This window comes from Lolium perenne, chromosome 2 (genome assembly GCF_019359855.2).
Source record: "Lolium perenne isolate Kyuss_39 chromosome 2, Kyuss_2.0, whole genome shotgun sequence".
NCBI classification, from domain to species: Eukaryota; Viridiplantae; Streptophyta; class Magnoliopsida; order Poales; family Poaceae; genus Lolium; species Lolium perenne.
The window spans coordinates 194,363,093-194,376,930 of NC_067245.2; positions in this window are offsets into that span (position 1 = coordinate 194,363,093).

Here is a 13,838-nt window from a genome sequence, read left to right on the forward strand (position 1 = left end):
AAAGACGAATTTTTAATAAATACTTCCGTTGCTCAAATCAGAAAACTCAAAACTAATAAAAGTTGCGTACATATCTGAGGAACAGGCACGTAAATTGGAATATTTTTCTGATTTTTCTACAGAGAAAACAGCCCAGATTCGTAACAGATAGAAATCTGTTTCTGCGCAGAAATCCAAATCTAGTATCAACCTTCGATTAGAGGCTTCACTTGGCACAACAAAACACAAAACTAAGATAAGGAGAGGTTGCTACAGTAGTAAACAACTTTCAAGACACAAATATAAAACAAAGTACTGTAGCAAAGTAACACATGGGTTATCTCCCAAGAAGTTCTTTTCTTTATAGCCATTAAGATGGGCTCAGCAGTTTTGATGATGCACTCGCAAGAAATAGTATTTGAAGCAAAAGAGAGCACCAAGAGGCAAACTCAAAACACATTTAAGTCTAACATGCTTCCTATGCATAGGAATCTTGTAAATAAACAAGTTCAAGAAGCATAATGCAACAAGCATAGAAAGATAAAACAAGTATAGCTTCAAAAATTTCAGCACATAGAGAGGTGTTTTAGTAACATGAAAATTTCTACAACCATATTTTCCTCCCTCATAATAATATCCAGTAGCATCATGAGCAAACTCAACAATATAACTATCAAATGAAACATTCTTATCATGAGTCTCATGCATAAAATTATTATTCTCCACATAGGCATAATCAATTTTATTAGTAATAGTGGGAGCAAATTCAACAAAGTAGCTATCATTATTATTCTCATCAAGTGTAGGAGGCATAGTATAATCACAACAAAATTTACTCTCCATAGTAGGTGGCACCAAAAGACCACTATCATTATAATCATCATAAATAGGAGGCAAAGTATCATCAAAGAAAATTTTCTCCTCAATGCTTGGGGGACTAAAAAGATCATGAAAACCAGCTTCCCCAAGCTTAGAACTTTCTATATTATTATCAACAATGGTGTTCAAAGCGTTCATACTAATATTACTACCAGCATGCAAATAAGATTCCATAGGTTTTTTAATTTTCGCATCAAACAATCCATGTTTTAAATCAGGAAATAGCATAAGAAGCTCATTCTTGTCCATTATGCCAAACTAGTGTAAACAAGAAACAAAAAGATGCAATTGCAGGATCTAAAGGAAATAGCTTTGAGTACTTACAACGGCGAAAATAGCTTAGTAGCCGAGATCCGGAGTGTGAGTACCTTTTACCTTTCCTCCCCGGCAACGGCGCCAGAAAATAGCTTGATGTCTACGCCCCCTCCTTTTCCTGTAGACAGTGTTGGGCCTCCAAGAGCAGAGGTTTGTAGAACAGCAGCAAGTTTTCCCTTAAGTGGATCACCCAAGGTTTATCGAACTCAGGGAGGAAGAGGTCAAAGATATCCCTCTCATGCAACCCTGCAACCACAAAGCAAGAAGTCTCTTGTGTCCCCAACACACCTAATAGGTGCACTAGTTCGGCGAAGAGATAGTGAAATACAGGTGGTATGAATATATATGAGCAGTAGCAACGGTGCCAGAAAATAGCTTGCTGGCGTGTAGTTGATGGTGGTAGTATTGCAGCAGTAGTAACACAGTAAAACAGTAAACAAGCAGCGATAGCAGTATTTAGGAACAAGGCCTAGGGATTAGACTTTCACTAGTGGACACTCTCAACATTGATCACATAACAGAATAGATAAATGCATACTCTACACTCTTGTTGGATGATGAACACATTGCGTAGGATTACACGAACCCTCAATGCCGGAGTTAACAAGCTCCACAATTCAATGTTCATATTTAAGTAACCTTAGAGTGCAAGATAGATCAATACGACTAAACCAAGTACTAACGTAGCATGCACACTGTCACCTTCATGCTAAGTAGGAGGAATAGATCACATCAATACCATCATAGCAATAGTTAACTTCATAATCTACAAGAGATCATAATCATAGCATAAACCAAGTACTAACACGGATGCACACACTGTCACCATTACATCGTGCAGGAGGAATAAAACTACTTTAATAACATTGCTAGAGTAGCACATAGATAAATTTTGATACAAAACACATTGCAATCATAAAGAGATATAAATAAGCACTTCACTATGCTCTTCATAACAGTGAGTAAGTATTCTGTGAAATATAGCCTAAGAGACCCACACGGTGCACACACTGTCACCTTTACACACGTGGGACAAGGAGTCTCCGGAGATCACATAAGTAAAATTCACTTGACTAGCATAACGACATCTAGATTACAAGCATCATCATATGAATCTCAATCATGTAAGGCAGCTCATGAGATTATTGTATTGAAGTACATATGAGAGAGATGAACCACATAGCTACAGGTACAGCCCCGAGCCTCGATGGAGAACTACTCCCTCCTCATGGGAGCAGCAGCGTTGATGAAGATGGCGGTGGTGTCGATGGAGGAGCCTTCCGGGGGCACTTCCCCGTTCCGGCGGCGTGCCGGAACAGAGACTCCTGTCCCCCAGATCTTGGCCTCGCGATGGCGGCGGCTCTGGAAGGTTTCTGTGGGTTTCGTCGAACGTGATAGGGTTTTCGCGACGGGGGCTTTAAATAGGTGGAAGGGCAGCCTCGGAGGGGGCCTGGGGCCACCACACCATAGGGCGGCGCGGCCCCCCCTCTGGCCGCGCCAGGGTGTGGTGTGGGTCCCCCAGGGCTTCCCTCTGGCGGCTCTCGGGTGTTCTGGATGGTTCCGGGAAAAATAGGAACCTGGGCGTTGATTTCGTCCGATTCCGAGAATATTTCGTTACTAGGATTTCTGAAACCAAAAACAGCAGAAAACAGGAATTGGCACTTCAGCATCTTGTTAATAGGTTAGTTCCAGAAAATGCACGAATATGACATAAAGTGTGCATAAAACATGTAGATATCATCAATAATGTGGCACGGAACACAAGAAATTATCGATACGTCGGAGACATATCAGCCACCTCGTGGCCCCACTTCGTCTCTCCTTCGGTCTTCTGGAAGCTTCGTGGCAAAATAGGACCCTGAGCGTTGATTTCGTCTAATTCCGAGAATATTTCGTTACTAGGATTTCTGAAACCAAAAACAGCAGAAAACAGCAACTGGCACTTCGGCATCTTGTTAATAGGTTAGTTCCAGAAAATGCACGAATATGACATAAAGTGTGCATAAAACATGTAGATATCATCAATAATGTGGCATGGAACACAAGAAATTATCGATACGTCGGAGACGTATCAGCATCCCCAAGCATAGTTCTGCTCGTCCCGAGCAGGTAAAACGATAACAAAGATAATTTCTGGAGTGACATGCCATCATAACCTTGATCATACTATTTGTAAAGCATATGTAGTGAATGCAGCGATCAAAACAATGTAAATGACATGAGTAAACAAGTGAATCATATAGCAAAGACTTTTCATGAATAGTACTTCAAGACAAGCATCAATAAGTCTTGCATAAGAGTTAACTCATAAAGCAATAAATCAAAGTAAAGGTATTGAAGCAACACAAAAGAAGATTAAGTTTCAGCGGTTGCTTTCAACTTGTAACATGTATATCTCATGGATAATTGTCAACATAGAGTAATATAATAAGTGCAATATGCAAGTATGTAGGAATCAATGCACAGTTCACACAAGTGTTTGCTTCTTGAGGTGGAGAGAAATAGGTGAACTGACTCAACATAAAAGTAAAAGAATGGTCCTCCATAGAGGAAAGCATCGATTGCTATATTTGTGCTAGAGCTTTTATTTTGAAAACATGAAACAATTTTGTCAACGGTAGTAATAAAGCATATGTATCATGTAAATTATATCTTACAAGTTGCAAGCCTCATGCATAGTATACTAATAGTTTCCGCACCTTGTCCTAATTAGCTTGGACTACCGGATCATCGCAATACACATGTTTTAACCAAGTGTCACAATGGGGTACCTCCATGCCGCCTGTACAAAGGTCTAAGGAGAAAGCCCGCATTTTGGATTTCTCGCTATTGATTATTCTCAACTTAGACATCCATACCGGGACAACATGGACAACAGATAATGGACTCCTCTTTTATGCATAAGCATGTGGCAACAATTATTATTCTCATATGAGATTGAGGATATATGTCCAAAACTGAAACTTCCACCATGGATCATGGCTTTAGTTAGCGGCCCAATGTTCTTCTCTAACAATATGCATGCTTAACCATAAGGTGGTAGATCTCCCTTACTTCAGACAAGACGAACATGCATAGCAACTCACATGATATTCAACAAAGAATAGTTGATGGCGTCCCCAGAAACATGGTTATCGCACAACAAGCAACTTAATAAGAGATAAAGTGCATAAGTACATATTCAATACCACAATAGTTTTTAAGCTATTTGTCCCATGAGCTATATATTGCAAAGGTGAATGATGGAATTTAAAGGTAGCACTCAAGCAATTTACTTTGGAATGGCGGAGAAATACCATGTAGTAGGTAGATATGGTGGACACAAATGGCATAGTGGTTGGCTCAAGTATTTTGGATGCATCAGAGGTATTCCCTCTCGATACAAGGTTTAGGCTAGCAAGGCTTATTTGAAACAAACACAAGGATGAACCGGTGCAGCAAAACTCACATAAAAGACATATTGTAAACATTATAAGAATCTACACCGTCTTCCTTGTTGTTCAAACTCAATACTAGAAATTATCTAGACCTTAGAGAAACCAAATATGCAAACCAAATTTTAGCATGCTCTATGTATTTCTTCATTAATGGGTGCAAAGTATATGATGCAAGAGCTTAAACATGAGCACAACAATTGCCAAGTATCACATTATCCAAGAAATTATAGCAATTTACTACATGTATCATTTTCCAATTCCAACCATATAACAATTTAACGAAGAAGAAACTTCGCCATGAATACTATGAGTAGAGCCTAAGGACATACTTGTCCATATGCTACAGCGGAGCGTGTCTCTCTCCCATACAGTGAATGCTAGGATCCATTTTATTCAAACAAAACAAAAACAAAAACAAACCGACGCTCCAAGCAAAACACATAAGATGTGATGGAATAAAAATATAGTTTCAGGGGAGGAACCTGATAATGTTGTCGATGAAGAAGGGGATGCCTTGGGCATCCCCAAGCTTAGACGCTTGAGTCTTCTTGATATATGCAGGGGTGAACCACCGGGGCATCCCCAAGCTTAGAGCTTTCACTCTCCTTGATCATATTGCATCATACTCCTCTCTTGATCCTTGAAAACTTCCTCCACACCAAACTTAGAACAACTCATTAGAGGGTTAGTGGACAATAAAAATTAACATGTTCAGAGGTGACATAATCATTCTTAACACTTCTGGACATTGCATAAAGCTACTGGACATTAATGGATCAAAGAAATTCATCCAACATAGCAAAAGAGGCAATGCGAAATAAAAGGCAGAATCTGTCAAAACAGAACAGTTCGTATTGACGAATTTTATCGAGGCACCAGACTTCTCAAATGAAAATGCTCAAATTGAATGAAAGTTGCGTACATATCTGAGGATCACTCACGTAAATTGGCATAGTTTTCTGAGTTACCTACAGAGAAAATAGCCCAGATTCGTGACAGCAAAGAAATCTGTTTCTGCGCAGTAATCCAAATCTAGTATGAACTTTACTATCAACGACTTTACTTGGCACAATAAAACACTAAACTAAGATAAGGAGAGGTTGCTACAGTAGTAAACAACTTCCAAGACACAAAATAAAAACAAAGTACTGTAGTAAAAACCATGGGTTGTCTCCCATAAGCGCTTTTCTTTAACGCCTTTCAGCTAGGCGCAGAAAGTGTATATCAAGTATTATCAAGAGACGAAGTGTCAACATCATAATTTGTTCTAATAATAGAATCAAAAGGTAACTTCATTCTCTTTCTAGGGAAGTGTTCCATACCTTTCTTGAGAGGAAATTGATATTTAATATTACCTTTCTTCATATCAATAGTAGCACCAACAGTTCGAAGAAAAGGTCTTCCCAATATAATGGGGCAAGATGCATTGCATTCAATATCCAAGACAACAAAATCAACGGGGGCAAGGTTATTGTTAACGGTAATGCGAACATTATCAACTTTCCCCAAAGGTTTCTTTGTAGAATGATCAGCAAGATTAACATCCAAATAACAATTTTTCAGCGGTGGCAAGTCAAGCATATTATAGATTTTCTTAGGCATAACGGAAATACTTGCACCAAGATCACATAAAGCATTACAATCAAAATCTTCAACCTTCATCTTAATGATGGGCTCCCAACCATCCTCTAGCTTTCTAGGAATAGAGGCTTCGCGCTCTAGTTTCTCTTCTCTAGCTTTTATGAGAGCATTTGTAATATGTTGCGTGAAAGCCAAATTTATAGCACTAGCATTAGGACTTTTAGCAAGTTTTTGCAAGAACTTTATAACTTCAGAGATGTGGCAATCATCAAAATTCAAACCATTATAATCTAAAGCAATGGGATCATCATCCCCAATGTTGTAAAAAATTTCAGCAGTTTTATCACGAGCGGTTTAATGATTTTAGCGGTTTGCAGTTTTGTACGCTTTTCACTAGGAGTAGAAACATTGCCAACACCAATTATTTTACCATTAATAGTAGGAGGTGCAGCAACATGTGAAGAATCAACATTACTTGTGGTGGTAATAGTCCAAACTTTAGCTACATTTTTCTCTTTAGCTAGTTTTTCATTTTCTTCTCTATCCCACCTAGCACGCAATTCGGCCATCAATCTTATATTCTCATTAATTCTTAATTGGATGGCATTTGCTGTAGTAACAATTTTATTTTCAATATCCCTATTAGGCATAACTTTCGATTTCAAAAGATCAACATCAGAGGCAAGACTATCAACTTTAGAAGCAAGTATATCAATTTTCCCAAGCTTTTCTTCAACAGATTTGTTAAAAGCAGTTTGTGTACTAATAAATTCTTTAAGCATGGCTTCAAGTCCAGGGGGTACACTCCTATTATTGTTGTAAGAATTCCCATAAGAATTACCATAACCATTACCATTAGCAGAAGGATATGGCCTATAGTTATTACTAGAATTGTTCCGGTAAGCATTGTTGTTGAAATTATTATTTTTAATGAAGTTTACATCAACATGTTCTTCTTGTGCAACCAATGAAGCTAATGGAACATTATTAGGATCAATATTAGTCCTATCATTCACAAGCATAGACATAATAGCATCAATCTTATCACTCAAGGAAGAGGTTTCTTCGACAGAATTTACCTTCTTACCTTGTGGAGCTCTTTCCGTGTGCCATTCAGAGTAATTAATCATCATATTATCAAGGAGCTTTGTTGCTTCACCAAGAGTGATGGACATAAAGGTACCTCCAGCAGCTGAATCCAATAAATTCCGCGAAGAAAAATTCAGTCCTGCATAAAAGGTTTGGATGATCATCCAAGTAGTCAGTCCATGGGTTGGGTAATTTTTAACCAAAGATTTCATTCTTTCCCATGCTTGTGCAACATGCTCAGTATCTAATTTTTTAAAATTCATTATGCTACTCCTCAAAGATATAATTTTAGCAGGGGGATAATATCTACCAATAAAAGCATCCTTGCATTTAGTCTATGAATCAATACTATTCTTAGGCAGAGATAGCAACCAATCTTTAGCTCTTCCTCTTAATGAGAAAGGGAACAATTTTAATTTTATAATGTCACCATCTACATCTTTATATTTTTGCATTTCACACAATTCAACAAAATTATTAAGATGGGCAGCAGCATCATCAGAACTAACACCAGAAAATTGCTCTCGCATAACAAGATTCAGTAAAGCAGGTTTAATTTCAAAGAATTCTGCTGTAGTAGCAGGTGGAGCAATAGGTGTGCATAAGAAATCATTATTATTTGTGGTTGTGAAGTCACACAACTTAGTGTTTTCAGGGGTGGCCATTTTAGCAGTAGTAAATAAAGCAAACTAGATAAAGTAAATGCAAGTAACTAATTTTTTTTTGTGTTTTTGATATAGCAAACAAGATAGCAAATAAAGTAAAACTAGCAACTATTTTTTTTGTATTTTTATTTAGTGCAGCAAACAAAGTAGTAAATAAAACTAAGCAAGACAAAAACAAAGTAAAGAGATTGGGATGTGGAGACTCCCCTTGCAGCGTGTCTTGATCTCCCCGGCAACGGCGCCAGAAATTTGCTACTGGCGTGTAGTTGACGTGGGAGTTAGAAATCTTTGTGGTGTAACTTTTCTTCGTTCCCCGGCAACGGCGCCAGAAATTTGCTTGATGCGTGCAGTTGACACGTCCGTTGGGAACCCCAAGAGGAAGGTGTGATGCGCACAGCGGCAAGTTTCCCTCAGTAAGAAACCAAGGTTTAATCGAACCAGTAGGAGTCAAGAAGCACGTTGAAGGTTGATGGCGGCGGGATGTAGTGCGGCGCAACACCAGAGATTCCGGCGCCAACGTGGAACCTGCACAACACAACCAAAGTACTTTTCCCCAACGAAACAGTGAGGTTGTCAATCTCACCGGCTTGCTGTAACAAAGGATTAACCGTATTGTGTGGAAGATGATTGTTTGCAGAAAACAGTAGAACAAGTATTGCAGTAGATTGTATTTCAGTATAGAGAATTGGACCGGGGTCCACAGTTCACTAGAGGTGTCTCTCCCATAAGATAAACAGCATGTTGGGTGAACAAATTACAGTTGGGCAATTGACAAATAAAGAGGGCATGACCATGCACATACATATTATGATGAGTATTGTGAGATTTAATTGGGCATTACGACAAAGTACATAGACCGCTATCCAGCATGCATCTATGCCTAAAAAGTCCACCTTCAGGTTATCATCCGAACCCCCTCCAGTATTAAGTTGCTAACAACAGACAATTGCATTAAGTATTGCGCGTAATGTAATCGGTGACTACATCCTCGAACATAGCACCAATGTTTTATCCCTAGTGGCAACAGCACATCCATAACCTTAGAGGTTCTTGTCACTTGTAACACCCCAAATTTCAATAAAAAGAAAGTTAGAGAATTCCAGAAAGCAAAATTTCAAACCAACAAAAATTTTCTATTTGCATATAGTACCCTGCATAGGACTTGTGCATTTGAGTGATATGCCATGATGATTGTTATTACTTGTATTTGATATGCTCTAAAACCCTAGTGTGATCATATGAAGATCACCAACCAAATAAATCAAAAAGGAAGAAAATCCATAAAATGCAAAACCCTAAAAACCCCCACATATGCCCTATGGCATTTTTATAAATTTTGACCCTAGACCTATTTGGTCTTCACCATTAGTTGAATAATGTTGTTAAACACTTATTACAACTTTTGGAATCAAAGTTTCACAATTCAAATGAATTTCAAACACAAATCCCACTCACATATGATAATGGTCAAAACTGAAATTTCTAGTCTGATCACCACTTTGAGCCCTTGCCATTCATTTTTCCCAAACCAATTCTTGCTAACTCTTTGCCCCATTTCAAAGTCAACATCAAGGTGAACAACTTTGATGAAGATCACCATGCCAAAATCATCTTTGATCATGAGCAAGGCTCATCCAAAGATTCAACTTTTTAACATATGCAACAATCTCCACTTAGCCAATTTTGGCAAATTCTTGAATTCTAAAATTCCACCACCACCTCTACTCATCTCTGGTCAAATACAACTTATCCAAACCCACACATTTAAAATAGATGCACCATTTGAATTATTTCAAATTTAGACATTTTTCACAATTTCCAAATATGGCACTATTTACACACTATAGCAAATAGTGATCTACTCCACCTAATCTACCTCAAACCTACCCCAAATGGTTCCCTGGTCCCCTTAAACCTTTTCAATGCCAAATAGCACACTAGGGAGAGAGAGAGCAAGGCTAGACATGGCCATGCCGGCCATGTCACCCAACCCGACGCTCTCCCCTCCCTCTTCTCTTCCTCTGCCCTGGCCCTGGCGCCACAGCTCGCCACAACACACTCCTACACCTTCCTAGCACCTCCACGGTCGAGCTCGATGCTGACCATCGCCGGAGATCGCGCGCGAAGATCAGCCCTGGACGCCGCTCGCGTCGCGCATGCACGTGCATGGACACGCCCTGGCCACGCGTCGCGCCACCACCTCGAGCACGCCCTGGACCCCCTGCGAGCGCCTTGAGCACGCACTCGACACCGCGACGCCGTTGGACACGCTCTCGACCACGACCCGCACCCGCCGTCGACGGAGAAGCCAACCCTGGTCCGCCGCGGACGCGACGGACATGAAAGAAACGCGACACCGCCAGGCCCTCCCCGACCAAGCTGTCGCCACCCAGAGGACTGTGGCGACGCCACGAACACACCTGCACCCTCGCCTAGCTCGATAGCTCGCCGGAGCAGCCGCGCCCATGTCGCCCACCTCACTGCCCCGCAACCCTCTCTCGATTCTATAAATAGAAGGTTCCCTGGACCAAACCAACGACACCATCTCACTCCCCACCTCTCACTGCTTCTCAATCACCACTCCACCCATCGAATCATCGCCGGAGCCGCCCCAATTTGAAGCTCGGAGCCGCCAGTACCTGGTGGACGCCGCCGTCGATTGGAGCCACCCCAGGACGAGCCGCCGGTACCAGTCGACTCGCCGTCGTCCACACCTTCATCGCGCACCTTGCCAACCCTAGCTGGAGCCATGGTGAGCTCTCCGACCCCCTACCATCGCCGCCAGCACGTCGGGTTCTCGTCGGCGACGACGATGAACCACGGCCGTTGATATGGATTCTAATCCGACGCTCCCCTTTAAAACATACCGCTTCGGGCGTTATGAGCCACTGACGCCTGGACCCCACCCTGTCAGGCAGCCCGCGCTTCTGTGGACCGTGGCTGGGCTGGACTGGGCTGGACTGGGCCGTTTTGATTCGAATCTGGCCCAGTTTCGTTTCCCGCCGGCCTTTTAATTCAAACTAGGTTTAATAAATTGCAAATGAATTTGAATACTGCCTCCACTTTGAAAATCAATAGATTCAAATTGGCTAAACCAAATTTGATGAACTTTATATGGTTGGAAAGCTAGAGAAATTATCTAACCAATGACACTGGCCTCATGGCCAGATTCTTTGTAGAATAAATGTGATAAAAATAACAAGACAGGGACTTTTCCCTATTCAAATAATTCTTAAAAATCAACCAAAATAGATATTAAGTTAATTCCAACTCTAATAGCTCACATTTGACTTACACTAATTGTTTATGCAATAAAATGGTGTGGTCACTTTGCATGATCATGCCATAGTTTAATTAATGGATGATATGGCTAGTTTAACTAGTTGATATTGTCCAAAACTATTAAAGTAAATTTGGTGAAGTCTTATACTTCATTTAAACTTGTCTCACATGAATTCATTGGATGTTTGGACCCCTGGTCCCAAACTCTCTTATATGAATTACTTGAGATTTAAATCAAATATAGTGTTATTTAAATAGTATGAGGTGATCTACCTCATTTAAATCATTTTCCCAAATGATGATGATGAACATTTGACTTAGGTCAATATGAGTTCATACATGATTGTTTGAGAAATTAAATCTTAAGAAGATTTCAATGAGAGGAAATTATTTCTCAAGAACCCTATGGAAACTATCATTTACATATGAAATACAAAGAAGTGAATTCTATTTAAACCCCACACCCCATGTACTCTAGTTAATTTATTTGTGTGCATAGAGTAGTTTGTGTGTTTATATGTTATGTATGGAATAGCCATTGAACTAGTGAGTAATTATACTGGTATTCAAATTTAGACGGTAGCACTAGAGAGTACGCCGAAGAAGAAGGTTGCTACCAAGAGGAGGAGGAGGAACAGTTTGAGAACTACCAAGGCAAGCTAATATTCTTGCAAAGTGCAAAGCCCCTTGGGGCAAGGCACCATGTTTCTTACCTTTTCTTATATGAACCCATCCCAAGTTTTTACTTTACAAGTTTTTACTTGTTTTCTAAATGAGTTACTTTTATAGTTAACTTTGGTCAAAAGTACAAGTTGATTACTAGAGTAGGGAGTAGTCTTCTCCAAGCAAAGCAAGTTAGCACCCCTCATGAATTAGAGCTAGTGCTAATGAATTAAAACTTGACTACTCTAGATGGGAACAATGTGAATTTGAAGGATTTTTGAAACCTTGGAATGAAGATGCATTCCATTGAATGATTTTTGAAGGTGAATGTGAACAAGAGAAGATGGTGATTTTTGATAAACAATGATGTTGGTTTGAATGCGATACCTTTCCAATTATTAAGTACCCCCACAATACCTGATTATGGGTAGGGCTTAACTGGAAGTTCATGCGTCTTAGTATGGGTTCCCTCTAAACAAGCGTCATCGGGGTTATGCCGAAAGCTGCCTCTACAACAAAGGAAATGATATGATATGATGCGAAATGAGGTGAATGTCCGGCCCAAGCCCTGTGCAGTTCCCAGGTTGACAGTTGGTCTTCACTGGGAGGCCAAGCTCATGGGGAGAGGTGCTCATACTAGAACTCGTAAGTGAAAGGTTATGGTTGATGATCCGCGTACTGTGTTACGATGATTCGGGGTAATCCCGACGGATGAAATCAAATGTTGTGGCACAAGTGTGCAACCTCTACAGAGTGTAAACCTATTCGAATAGCCGCGTCCACGGTTACGGACGGTTGGAAAGGCCATACAGTTTCCGATGTCATATCTTTGAAAATGATGTTGAAAAGGATGATGGTGAAATGACTTGTGGTGAATTGAATTGAAATCACCCCTTGAATGGTGGGAATGACACTAATGTTCCCACTTGAGTTAGTTAGCACTTGAATAAGCTTTTCTCAAGCCTTGTGAACTAAAACTAGCTTTATGCAAATAAACTAGAGCTTAGCAAACCATACTAGAAATGTCTAGCACTTACATTAGTATTAGTTTGCGAGTACTCAACGTACTCACGGCTTTGTCCCTGGCTATTCAAATGGCCAGAGTATGAAGATGACCAAGGAGATGACCAGCAGGACGCCTACGACAACTAAGCGCCTTCCGACGTCAAGCGTTGGCCTGTGGACTAGAGAGTCCTTGTATCTTACGCTTCCGCTATGTTGAACTATGAACTTGTGTTTGTTCGTTGATCAATAGATCAACTATTCGTGTAATATGGATCATGTGATTCCAATTTGTAAGACTTATGGTTTGTAATGAATGATGACTGTGATACTTAACTATTATGCCTCGCAACAACAATATTCCTGGGATTGCGATGTATGACATAATAGGCATCCGGACTTAAAAATCCGGGTGTTGACAAGTTGGTATCAGAGCCATTGTTTGACCTTAGAAGACCTTAGTTAGAATGGGCGTTCTGAAAACCTTAACTTTGAAAGCAAATGAAAGAAACTATTTGTGAAAATTTACTACACTCTTGTCTTTGAGACTTTGCCAAAATTTGATGAATCAGGTTCTATCTTATTTGAATCAACTTAAAACTTTGCCACACCTTGCACTCTCTAACTTACTCATCCAATTCTCTTTCAGATGGCGCTGAATGAACCCATCAACACCAAGTTTTACCAGCTTGGGAACGGAGGAAGCTTGATCTTCGAGCACGACCTCAACACCCTCTCTGACTTCCTTGGGCGCCCACACCCCGAGTTTCACGGGGTTCAGCTGGACGACTCGCCCGGAGGAGAGTTGCAGTGGGTGATCACTGCCGACTTGAGGGGCAAGATGGAGCCTCCCACTTCGGAGAGGATCCTCTTCTCCTTCCGCGAGAGCAACTGGCTCGACGGACTCGCCCGTGGCCTACAGGAGGCACTTGCGCGCCTCTGTGGA